Here is a 12703-nt window from a genome sequence, read left to right as displayed (position 1 = left end):
ACACACACATGTCCAGTAACTCATCCAACTTTTTTATTTGTTGAAGGAGGAAAATTATCAAAATTCGGGAATGAGTCACAGTCTCAGATTGAGGGCAAAAGAAGGGGGCGGCAGAGGATGAGATGGTTAGATGGCATCACTGACTCAATGGACATGAATTCAAGCAAACTCCAGGAGACAGTGGAGGACAGAGGAGCCTGCAGTCCATGGGGTCGCAGAGTCAGACGTGACTTAGCCACTGAACAGCAACAACGCAGCCTCAGAGATTGAACTGTGCGCCCACAGTTGGGCGTGATTTTTTTTTTTTATCTTCATTTATTTATCTGGCTGTGCCAGGCTCTGTGGGATCTTTAGTTGAGGTATGTGGACTCCTGGTTGAAGCATGTGGGATCTAGTTTCTTGACCAGGGGTTGAACCTGGTCCCCTGAATTGGAAGCAAGGAGTCTTAGCCCCTGGGCCGCCAGGGAAGTCTCAGCCATACTTAAGTAACCCCAGTCACTTATTCTGCAATGTCACGTTGGTGTGTTTAAGCCTGGGAGTGAGGTTTTCAGCGGTAGTGAAGATACAGACTGTACCACTGGCATGTGCTCCTTCGACTAAGGCAGGGAAATGGCCTTTGGTGGCCTGAGTGGGTTTAAGAAGAAATGCTTTGAACTTAGCCATTGCCTGAGCCCTGGGGTTGGGGTTCCCCAGGAGCCAGCCCGCTGCTGGGTGGCACGAACATGTGTTTAGCATCCCTGTCAGCCCTGGATTTCAGAGAATTTCAGAATTTCAGAAAATTCTGAAAGAGATGGGAATACCAGACCATCTGACGTGTCTCTTGAGAAACCTGTATGCAGGTCAGGAAGCTACAGTTAGAACTGGACATGGAACAACAGACTGGTTCCAAATAGGAAAAGGAGTACATCAAGGCTGTATATTGTCACCCTGCTTATTTAACTTATACGCAGAGTACATCATGAGAAATGCTGGGCTGGAAGAAACACAAGCTGGAATCAAGATTGCCAGGAGAAATATCAATAACCTCAGATATGCAGATGACACCACCCTTATGGCAGAAAGTGAAGAAGAACTAAAGAGCCTCTTGATGAAAGTGAAAGAGGAGAGTGAAAAAGTTGGCTTAGAGCTCAACATTCAGAAAACTAAGATCGTGGCATCTGGTCCCATCACTTCATGGGAAATAGATGGGGAAACAGTGGAAGCAGTGTCAGACTTTATTTTTTTGGGCTCCAAAATCACTGCTGATGGTGACTGCAGCCATGAAATTAAAAGACGCTTACTCCTTGGAAGGAAGGTTATGACCAACCTAGATAGCATATTTAAAAGCAGAGACATTACTTTGCCAACAAAGGCCCCGTCTAGTCAAGGCTATGGTTTTTCCAGTGGTCATGTATGGAGGTGAGAGTTGGATGGTGAAGAAAGCTGAGCACCGCAGAATTGATGCTTTTGAACTGTGGTGTTGGAGAAGACTCTTGAGAGTCCCTTGGACTGCAAGGAGATCCAATCAATCCATCCTAAAGGAGATCAGTCCTGGGTGTATATTGGAAGGACTGATGTTGAAGCTGAAACTCCAATACTTTAGCCACCTCATGCGAAGAGCTGACTCACTGGAAAAGACTCTGATGCTGGGTAGGATTGGGGGCAGGAGGAGAAGGGGACGACAGAGGATGAGATGGTTGGATGGCATCACCGACTCGATGGACATGGGTTTGGGTAAACTCTGGGAGTTGGTGATGGACAGGGAGGCCTGGCGTGCTGCGATTCATGAGGTTGCAAAGAGTCAGACACGACTGAGCTGAACTGAACTGAGCCCTGGGGTTGGGGTCCCCCAGGAGCCAGCCCGCTGCTGTGCGGCACGACCGTGTGTTCAGCATCCCTGTCAGCCCTGGAACCCAGCCAGGGTCATGCCCTCGGCGCCGGGGCGTGGAGTCGGAGGATTGCTGGCATCTGGCCCTTTTCTCCCACTGGCATGAGGACACCGGCTCCAATGATCTCTTGCCAAGTAAGAACCACCCCAGTGCTTTGCAGTTTGAAACAACGGTTTTGTTGATACCTAGGCTGTGATGAGTCAGGAACTCGGGAAGCGCTGGCAGGCAGCTTGGCTCTGTTGTAAGGGGTATCAGGTAGGGTGGTTTGATGGGGGCTGGGGCTTGACTCCCAGGCCAGCTGGCTCACTCCCACGCCCGGCAAAGCAGAGCCGCCCCCAGCTGGGGCCTCCACTCCTTCCCGTGGGGCGTCTCCTCAGGCCTGCTTGGGCTTCCTCACAGTGTGGCCACTGGGTTCTGAGCACGTGTGATCCAGGTCCTGGAGGGAGCGGCGGGGTCTCTAAGAGCCGGGCCTAGGGTGTTGAGTCCAGTCACCTCTGTCCCGTCTCACCAAACAGACACGTTGGCCACGGCGCCCTTCCCGACAGGGCTCAGCCCGGCTGCGCGGTGAGTGCCCAGCGTGCTCTGCAGCTCTGCTTCAGGACTCACAGGACAACTGCTGTTGCTGTTCAGTTGGTAAGTCGTGTCCGACTCTTTGTGATCCCGCGGACTGCAGCACGCCAGGCCTCCCTGTCTCTTACTGTCTCCCCAAGTTTTCCCAAGTTTGATGATTGTTACCCAGATGAAAAACAAAATTGGTTTCCTTCAGCAGGGAGTTTTAGTAATAAGCAGGAAAAAAAAAGGTCACTGAGTACTTCTTGTGTTTGAATGGACCATGCGCCGGGGGTGGCTGGATCCAGGCAAGAAACAGTTGGGGGCATGTGTCCCCGCCAGTAGGGACCCCTCCCCACCCAGACCACTGAAACGGCAGCATGACAGTACCTGATAAGGGCATTTTGCAGCAGCCCTTCCCGCCTTCTTTTATTGTACCTGTGTATACTTTATATAGATGTGCAATACATAATGGGTGTTATCTATGTGTATGTCATGTAGATAAACACATATGTAGAGTATCCATGTAGAGCAGACACAAAAATATCATTTCTCCTTTTCCTTGTTAACTTTGTAGCTAGCGCTCAAGTTTCTCAGCAATAGTAATAGTATCGCTTGTACCTCCTTTAAAAAAGTGCTTAGGGAACTTGGACCTGCAAACACGCACCAAGCTAACAGAAGTGTACCATGAGCTGCAGGAGCTCACCAGCCAGAGTCAGCAATCGTTAACATTTTCCTAAACTTGTCAATTGGTTTCCCTCACCCAACTTTTAACTTTTTTTCTTTTTTTGCTGTTTGTTTTAAAGCAGATTCCAGACCCCGAATTCTCTCATGGGGTAAGTCCGTCCTTACCACGAGGCGGGCGTCGGTCAGTGAGTGCCGTGTGGACCTGCAGGGCCTGTGGTCTGGCCCTGCCGTCAGGGCAGCACCGGTCAATTTGTCCAGAAAGCACTCCTTCCCCGTGTCCTAGAACATCACTGCTGGCTTCCAGGGACGGCCCTGGGCTCCGTTTGAAAACGGCACAGAAACGTTGCCGACATCACGCCAGCACTGAACCAGAGCCCTGGCATGGGGGACCAGTCCACAACGTCCTGTTTGCAGATGGTCATCGCCACCCAGAGGGCCTCCTCTGCAGCCTCCCACTGGGTGGACAGTCCCTGCCTGGAGAGGACATCCCGAGTCTGCCCTCGAGTCCTGGCTGCTTTTCTGAGCCTCATTTGAGTTCATTTTTGGTGACTGAAATAGAAATCCTAATAAAAATGGAGCTGTCACACATGCAGGCCTCCCTGTGGAGGAGTCTGGCTGGGGTGTGAGACAAAGGCAAGTGTCTGTCTCCTCTGCTTTCCTGTGCAAACCTCCCCCCAACTGCCCTCCTGCCCCAGGGGATCCCTGTGTGGCCTGTTAGACCCCAGAGGGGCAGGCACTGGGTGTCAGGACCCTGGACCCAGCTCTCAGCCTGTGATGAAGAGACTTCTGCTGGTTGTGACGGTGCTTTAAGCTCAGAGTCAGGAGCCTGATCAAGAAAGAGAGGAAGACGGACCGGGTCTTGGGGGGGATGAGAGAAAGGAAAGAAAGAAAGAAGAAGAAAGAAGAGGGAGGAGGAAGCGAGAAGGAAGGGGAGGACGAAGGACATGCCGTGTGAGTCCTTCCAACAGCCGCCCCCCCTCCCCGTTTATTCTCGTTCTGTTTTGCTTCTTGGTGGCTCATCTCAGGGACCTGCCTTTCAGTTCTCCTTGTGCTGCTTTGGGGGCTTAGGGAGAGACCAGCCCCCTGCTCTGCTGGGCTCCGCGGGGTGCCGTGGCGTCCCCCTGCTTCCAGCACAGACTCCTGCCACCTGCCTGGGGTGCTGAAGGCCCCAGCTCCCCACGCCCCCCACACCTCCCACCCAGCTCACCCCGCCAAGGGACAAAGAGTGAACAGAACCAGCCCGCCCAAACAACCGAGGAAATCAAGAGCACAGGCCCTGGGGGAGCACATCACCAGGGTGCTATGGGGAGATGGGCCTCCCAGTGAGGAGCCTTCCAGGGAGGCTAGACGGGGCTGCCCCCGGGGAGGCAGGGAAGGAGGTGGGAGGAAATTGCACTGACTGGGCCACTGCACAGGCAGGAACCAAAAGTGGCACCTGGGCGGGGCGTTTGGGGGGGACAGCCACACAGCCCCGCTGGTAGGGGTCATTCCAGGTCAGAAATGCCCAAGCAGGAAATGAGATGCAACTTGTAAAGGACATCAAAGGAAATGGAAAAACATTCTTCTAATATGTCAGGGAGAAAAGAGGGAGTGGGGGAAGTGCTCGCACTTGATTAGGGGAGGGGAGAGGGGAAATGAGAGGCACAGGATAATTAAAATCAAGATCATGGAGATCAACAGAGCCGGAGAGCTGGGGGCGGGGCGAGCACCTTCCTGCAGCCAGGGGACCCAAGGAGTAGGCTCGGGGGCCTCCTGGGGAGCCCCTCTCTTGGGACCCCAGATCCGCGTTTAGAGGCCTGGCCATCTCAGTTGGCTCTTGCAGGCCCAGGAATGGGGCGTTCCTTGGGGTGCATGCAGCAAGTCACTAGCACAGGGCTGGCAATGCCAAAGACCTGGTTGCTGAATGCATTCCTTTTCCTGGAAGAAAACTCTTCACAGAACTGGGTGCCAACACTTGAAGATGCCTAGACCATTGCGGTGCCCAAGTCTAGCCCCCTCCATGGACAGAGAGGGTGCTCCACAGCAGGGAGAGCCGGTCTCACAGCCTGTCCACAGTCCGGGGCTGCACCTGCCCTCCACTCAGGCACAGGCCCAGCTTCAGTGTCGGCGAGAGGCTAGCTGTTGGGGCAGGCCCTGTTTCCCGACTCTGTGGTTGCCCCCAAGGTGAGCCTGCCCGCTGCATCAGGGGCACCCAGGGTGTCATGGTAGCCTCCGTAGCAGCACCACCTCCCAGTGGCCAAGGGAGGCCAGGCTGGCCATCACTTTCACCCTCCAGAGAGAGAGATTGGGGGCCACCAAAAATGTTTAAGATCTGGGGAGGCCCACAGCTGCATGAGAGACAGGAAGGAATGCACGCTCAACCCCTACCCCTGTGGGCTCTGCTTGCGTGGGCGCTGGAGAACACTTGTTCCCTCTCCCCCGCCCTCTCTGCCCGGGGTCACCACAGAGATGACCATGGCTACAGGCTGGTTTTCTTTATCACAAGGTTGTAGGGGATGTTGGTGCCGGTACATGGGTAAGTGTCCACGAGTTGAAGGCTGTTCACTCAGGTACCTGGGGGGTGGCCCTTCCAGCTGGAGACCTCAGTCCAGCCTCTGAAAGGGGCACGAAGTTTGGGACCCTGGCATGGCAGGGGCCAGGAGGGCTGGGTGTGAGTGGGACAGATAGGGTGCCCGCCCCTCTTTTCCAGGCTTGCTGTTCTTGTTGTTCAGTTGCTCAGTTGTGTCCAACTCTGCAGCCTCATGGACTGCAGCGCGCCAGGTCCTTCACCAGCTCCCAGAGCTTGCTCAGACTCGTGTGCACTGAGTCAGTGATGCCATCCAGCCAGCTCATCCCCTGTCCTCCCTTTCTCCTCCCACTTGCAATCTTGCCCAGCATCAGGGTCTTTTCCAATGAGTAGGCTCTTTGCATCAGGTGGCCAAAGTATTGGAGTTTCAGCTTCAGCATCAGTCCTTCCAGTGAATATTCAAGATGGATCTCCTTTAGGATGGACTGGTTGGATCTCCTTGAAGTCCAAGGGACTCTCAGGAGTCTTCTCCAACACCACAGTTCAATAGCATCAATTCTTCGCGCTCAGGCTGCTTTATTGTCCAGTTCTCACATCCCTACGAAACTCCTGGAAACACCATAGGTTTGACTAGACGGACGGACCTTTTTACAGGCTGGCAGGTCCCTAAATGGGCTGGACCTCGTTTAGGGAGCTGGGCCAGAGCAAGGCAGTCTGGGGGAGCAGAGGCAGCATTGTTTATCCCAGGCCCTGGCGGCGGGGAGCCTGGTCCTCGGGGTCAGGGTGCTTTCCCAGGCCCCCAACTCTGTAAACAGCAGCTCAACAGTAACAACTGGGGTTCCAAAGCTCAAGAATTTGGTTTGGAGGCAGCCGGAGCGAGCACCTGAGCCCGGGCGAGTGTGTGGGTGCCTGGGCGCCGGGCAGGAGGGCCAGCACAGGCCACCCGAGGGGACAGTAGTCCGGAGGGCAGGCCTCTCCCGAGGGGAGAGCGCTCCGCGGGCGCGGCGGCCGCGGGCGCGGTATTGGCGGGCGGGAGGCTCCTTCCCGGGGCCGCGGCCGCGCTCGGCTCGCCGGTCCGCGGGGAGGGGCGGGAAGGCAGCTGGACGCGGCGGCGATTTATGGGCCTTTCAGGCGAGCAGGTGCCTCCTCGGGCCGCCCATTGTCTCGCCGGCCTCACAATGGGGCTGCCATAGCCGCGGGGCCGGCCCCCGCCGCGGCCCGAGGCCTGCCCGGGCGCGAGAGCCTCGGGGCGGCGCGGGCTACCGCTCCGTCGTGAGCTTGTCGGCGCGTCCGTCCGCGCGCCCAGCGGCGGGGAGCTGGCCCCGCGCGCCCAGGCCTCTGGCCCCGCTCACGACCCGAGAGCCCCGCCCGAGGGCACCCCGCGCCCCGACGTGCGCCCGCGGCCGCGGCGCCCGCTCCTCACGCGCCGTCGGGCACCGGGCTCCGCCCGGCTGGCACGGCCCCGCGCCGCCGCGTCCCGGGCGCACACACAGGGGCCCATTCTTCCCGGCTCCGTGCAACCATATGGCAAATCCGCGTCGACACAGCACCCCCCGCTCATTCAGGCGCAGAATGTCCCGCAACGGGGAACAATCAGAACTCTGTTCGCGTCTATTATGGATGCGGACGGGCGAGAAAAAAAATCATTTAACTCCAAGAGATAGCCAGCTAATTACCAACCATATGTGAGCCCGGATTCAAAGTGGTGCCGAGGAGTTCATTCTGAATCGGGGCGACTTTATTAGGTATAGAAGACAGATGTCCGGACAGCGCACGCATCACAGAAAATCGTGTCGGGGAGTTCTTGAAATGTCCGGGAGAGCTCTTTAAATATTAAAGACCCAGCCCTGCTGAGGGGCTGGACCGGGGTCCTCTGGGAGCCCCGGGCCCAGGGAACAAGACTTAGCAACAGCGACAGCGGCCGACCCTCCAGCCCAAGGGAGGGGTCCCCGCCTCCTCCCCCTTCCTGCGGTGCTCCCAAGCCTGGCTCTTAGAGGTGCTCTAGGTGCAGGGAGGAGGTGCGCGGGGAACCTCCTGGCAGTGATGGGTCAGGGGGTGGCTCTGCTTGGACACCAAGTCCCCTGATTGCCCTCAGGAAAGGAACCAGAAGGAAGGCGGGGTTGGTGGGGGCGGCCAGACCTGAGATGGGTTGGGCTGTGCACACAGTAGGTCTTCCAATGGAATTTAGTGAATGGGTGAATGAACCAAAGGCAGCCAACCCACCCCCAAAAGAAAATCCCTTGGGGGTGGGTGGGAGTGGGGGGCCAATAAGGAAGGAAAACACTTCTGATTTCTTAACCAAGAAAATCGCCTCCGGCCATACGCCCTATTCTTTGAAGAAGGAAAAAGAGAAAGCTCGTTAGAGAGAGAGAGAGAGAAAAAAAAAAATCTTTCTCTGTTTTCCATGCAATGCAATTACGTTCCAGCTTTTTCTCCTTGTTATTCTTTTAAGCCAAATGTCTGAATAAAAGGATTATTCCCCCGCTCCCCCCCACCCAGGACCGTGGGGGCCTCTGCTGGCTAGATTAACTGCCGCCCGTGGCTTCCACATCTTCTATGAAAATAAGTGAGGTCAGCTGCCATTCAACTGTCACAGCATATATATTTGAAAATTTAAATATTTGAATCAAAGGAAAAAGGAGGATTTGCATTTCTGCCCAACGCGACGAGCGCGTTCCGTGAACGCTGCACAATGGAGACGTTTCAGTCGGGGTGGATTGTCTCCTCGCAGGAGGATTCGGCACAAAGGCGCCTGATGCTTTCTCTTTTGTTTCTTCTGCTTTTGGTTTGTGTTGTGTTTTTCTTTCCTGTTACCCGCTCCATCCAGGAGGGTGTTTTCTGAAACTTGGTGATTGACTTTGGTTTCAAGGACATAAAGAAACATGGAAAAACTCCCAAGAAACGCTCACATCAGAGGCCCCTCTGGCACAAAAGCAAAATTTAATTGAACATGCGAGGGTGGAAAAATAGATAGAGGGGACTCCCAATACCACCAGAATGGGCTAATCAGCTGACTCCAGCTGGACTGGACGAGGCTGCTAATGAAGGCCCGGTAGGCAGGCCGGAGGCCCAGCAGCTCTGCAGCCCTTGGCCTGGGCTCAGCCCTGCAGATGGGCCCCGATTCTCCGGGGACCCAAGTCCGTCAGCTCCAGATGTGCCCTCTCCCCAGCTAGTGTTAGGGGCACACCACCATGGGCTTTGCTCCTGGCTTTGTCCTCTTGTCCTCTGAAAATGGCATTTTGTGGGACTTGCCACTTCCTCAAGGAGTCCTCAGGTGTCGGGACGCTGCTTCTAGAGGAAGCTGGCTGGGAGGCGGCATCATGCACTGAATTAGAAATGGTCTCAAAGGCTGGTCTGCGTGGGTCTGGAGGCCTGGGGCGTGGCCTGTCTGTCCAGACGCGGATCTGGACAGGTGTCTCCCCTCAGTAGAGTTGGGGTTCGGTGGGTGCTGGGGTATTAGTCTCCCAGGGCTGCTCTGGCAACGTCCCTAGGACGTTCAAGTCTCCAGGCCTGGAGGCTGAAATCCCAGACCCAGCTGTGGGCGGGGCTGGTCCTCCTGAGGCCTCCCTCCTGGGCGGGCAGACGGCTGTCTCCTCCCCGTGTCCTCAGAGGGTCGTCCCTCTGAGCGTGTCTGTGTCCTGACCTCCTCTTCTTACAAGGGCACCAGTCCTGTGGGATTAGGGCCTCATCCTTGTGACCTCGTTTGAACTGACTCATCTCTTAAAAGGTCCTGTCTCTAGATAAGGTCACACTGAGATACTGGGGGTTAGGACTCCAGGAGAAGTTTTCGGGGGACACAGCACAGCTCCGCCCATAATCCTGGGCTTCCAGTTAGGGCCTCATGCCCTGTGACCCGGGATGCCCAATGGGGAGCTGCCCTGTCCTGGCCTCCAGCAGCCCGGGTCAGTGTGAGAGCGGGGGCTGAGTGGTGGTGCCAGCTCCTGAGGCTGGCGGGGGTGGGGGTGGGCTTGGTGACCGATGCTCATGACTAATGCAGGCTCTAGGGCCTCACACTCTTCAGAGAGGCCTCAAGGGGCATCCGGAGACCCCTGTCCTTCTGGGCCCATCCCACCTCCCTTCTGGACTGAATATTCTCCTTGGAGTCCAGAAATGGATGCTTATCTCAGGCCCAGCTCCTTTGGAACTGGGCCCCAGTCAGGGGGCAGGGAGAGAGGGCAGGCAGGGCCACCTCGAGGGCCCCAGTCCCCCTCCTGGGCCGCCGGATGGCTGCTCTGCCAAGCCCCTTGCCCTACAGAATCAGTGCTTCTTGCTTCTGTCCCTTGTGCCTGACTTGGGCTTTTCTTTCTTTTTTTCCCTCTCTTATCACATTCCTGACTTTTCTTTTCTCTCCCAATGTCCCCTCACCCCCCACAATTTCTAAATCCAAATAAAAGCCCAGTAGGGGCTGAAATGTGAGATGGACTCCACACTCTGCAGGATGACCTGGGGCCGGAGCCCGACATCCCCCCATGCCTCCAGTTGCTGTGTGACCCATACAGGTTTTCCTGACCTCTCTGAGCCTTGGCAGGCCTCTTCCATGGCAAGCAAAATGCTGACCTGGCCCGTGGGCAGAATGAGAAGGAGCTAATGAAAATGGCTGAAAAAACACTCCAGGCATTTAAAAAATGTCACGTAATTGCAAAATAATAATGATAACAACAATATACTTTGGAATTTTGCTGGAACCTAGAGTGGGCCCAAGTGGAATTTGGCATGGAGAGGGCCTGCCCTGGCCTCTGTCCAAGGGGCTTTAGTTACTGAGGCGACCCCAGGACTCCGTTCGAAGGCGGTTCTTCTTGTAAGGTGGTCCTGCCTCGTGCCCTTGCTCCCCCCTGGCCCTGGGCCAGCTCACTGAGCTGCTGCCACAGGGCTCAAGTCACATGGTTGGCAAACCAATGGTATTTTTTTATTTTTTTTTAATTCTTAAAATGAAAATGGCTTTATGTTTCCCTCTGGTTGTAGAAGTATTATACACTCATTGTGAAAAAATGCAAAAAATACAGAAATGCATCAAAATGAAAGTAAAATTCCTCCAGACAGAGCCTCCTGCCCGAACATCATCAGAGATGGCAGTTTGGGGCTCTACACAATTCGGGACCCACATTTACTTTTTAGATTCAAAGTACACATTCTAGTACATATTTTAAAGCATTAGAGTAAATACATATACACACATAGCTTAATTTCAAAATATTTAACCATGATGAGAGGTTTAAGACCCATAATATGAGTGTGGTAAACGAAATGACAGACACACCGTTTGGAAGAAAGATTTCCGTGCAAGCGGCAACTGGCGACTATAGCAAAATCTGTGTCTTAGTAAATGCGTTAGTGAAAGGCTGGACCTGCCCTAGTTGACAGGTTGGGGCGGGAGACGCTGTTGTTGAAACGTGGTAACACCAACAGAAGGAAAGCTCAGATGCTTGTAGAGACCGCTTGCCAGAAGAGATGCGGTCACTGGACGTGAGGTCCAGGGTGGCCAGCGAGGCTTGGGCAAGGCTGCCGTCCCAGGACACCTCACAGGGGTGGATGAGCGCTCCACCATTCCTACGAATGGTCTCCATTCCCACGAGGCCTCCAGCACCATTCCCACGAAGAGGGGTCTCTGGTAAATGAAGTGATCACAGGGGTTAGGCCAAACCACGTGCATCTCAAACGCATGTGCAAATCTTGTTTGAACTGTTTCCTGGAAAGAAATGAAAGGGGAGGCCTGAGGGGGGCACCTGTTATTTCCATGTTGATAGGAAATGGTTTCCATCCCGTGACCATGGAAACTTCCATGGTGCATCCAGCTGTGTATTTCCCAGGAGCCCTCCTGCCTGCCCACAGCTCGTAACCGTGTCGCTGCAGATCCTAGGTCGGCAGGTCGGGCATCAGGGGTCGGCGGAGCTCCCTGGCCCAGGCCTGAATGTCAGCTGGAGCCCCTGTGACATCCTGCACTGAGCCCCCTGAGCCAGGTTCTGTGCTGCTTGGTGCTGTGCACCCACAGATGAAGGGGGCCGAGGGCTCCCCTGAGGACCCGGGGTGAGGGAGGTGCTGGGGCCTGTACTGGAAGCCTGGAAGGATCTGGGGGAAGGGGCAGGGGCATGGAGCCAGCAGGGAGTGCACTCCGGGCAGAGGGATCAGCGGCCAGGAGCCAGCACTGGGCTGGTGGCAGCTGGACCAGTTCACTGGTGCCGGCCGATTCTGGACCTGACTGATGGATCCCCTGGTATGGTGGTGCCTGAGGGGACCACAGAAACGGAACAGCAAGTCTGAGGAACATTGGTGTTGTCAGTTGCTAAGTTTTGTCCTACTCTTTGGGACCCTGTGGACTGCAGCCTGCCAGGCTCCCCTGTCCTTCACTGTCTCCTGAAGTTTTGCTCAAATTCATGTCCACTGAGTCGATGATGCCATCCAACCATCTCATCCTTCTCCCCCCGCCTTCAATCTCTCCCATCATCAGGGTCTTTTCCAATGAGTCAGTTCTTCACATCAGGTGGCCAAAATATTGGAGCTTCAGCTTCAGCATCAGTCCTTCCAGTGATTATTCAGGACTGATTTCGTTTAGGATGGACTGGTTGGATCTCCTTGCAGTCCAAGGGACTCTCAAGAGTCTTCTCTAACACCACAGTTCAAAAGCATCAGTTCTTCGATGCTTGGCCTTCTTTATGATCCAGCTCTCACATCCCTACATGACTACTGAAAAAACCATAGCTTTGACTGCACAGACCTTTGTTGGCAAAGTGATGTCTCGGCTTTTTAATTTGCTGTTTAGGTTGGTCATCGCTCTCCTTCCAAGGAGCAAGCGTCTTTTAATTTCATGCTCTGAGGAGCATACAGGTCCCCTGTCTTTCTAACGGGTGCTGTGGCCTGAGTTATGTGTCAGGAGTATTTGCTGGCCCAGAAAATGGCCCTCTCCTTGTTTCGGAGCTGTTAGTGGAGCAAGTCCATCACCCAGCAAAGCATAAGGTTTTTAAGTTCATGGTTAAGACACAAGGTCACAGAGGACCTTCTCCGTTATTCTCATCTCCTGTGGATTCTCCCAAACGCCGGCCCAGCCGTCCTGGGTCCTGCTGCACACCCTGTCTACCCCTGCCCCGTGTGCTGTCTC

The 12703-nt window shown here is 55.0% G+C and overlaps 1 long non-coding RNA gene across 1 annotated transcript; it reads left to right on the top strand.

Annotated features, from left to right (window-relative positions):
* The first annotated feature begins 216 nt into the window (after positions 1–216).
* LOC145522744 (uncharacterized) lies at positions 217–3741 on the top strand. The gene is made up of 4 exons (XR_014066149.1): positions 217–359; positions 951–2002; positions 2384–2501; positions 3224–3741. It is a non-coding gene; the product is annotated as an uncharacterized LOC145522744 (long non-coding RNA).
* The last annotated feature ends 8962 nt before the right edge of the window (positions 3742–12703 follow it).

The sequence above is a fragment of the Giraffa tippelskirchi genome, chromosome 10, assembly GCF_054371585.1.
Source record: "Giraffa tippelskirchi isolate mGirTip1 chromosome 10, T2T-mGirTip1v1.2.pri, whole genome shotgun sequence".
Taxonomy (NCBI): domain Eukaryota; kingdom Metazoa; phylum Chordata; class Mammalia; order Artiodactyla; family Giraffidae; genus Giraffa; species Giraffa tippelskirchi.
This window is presented reverse-complemented; position numbering and strand designations above follow the sequence as displayed.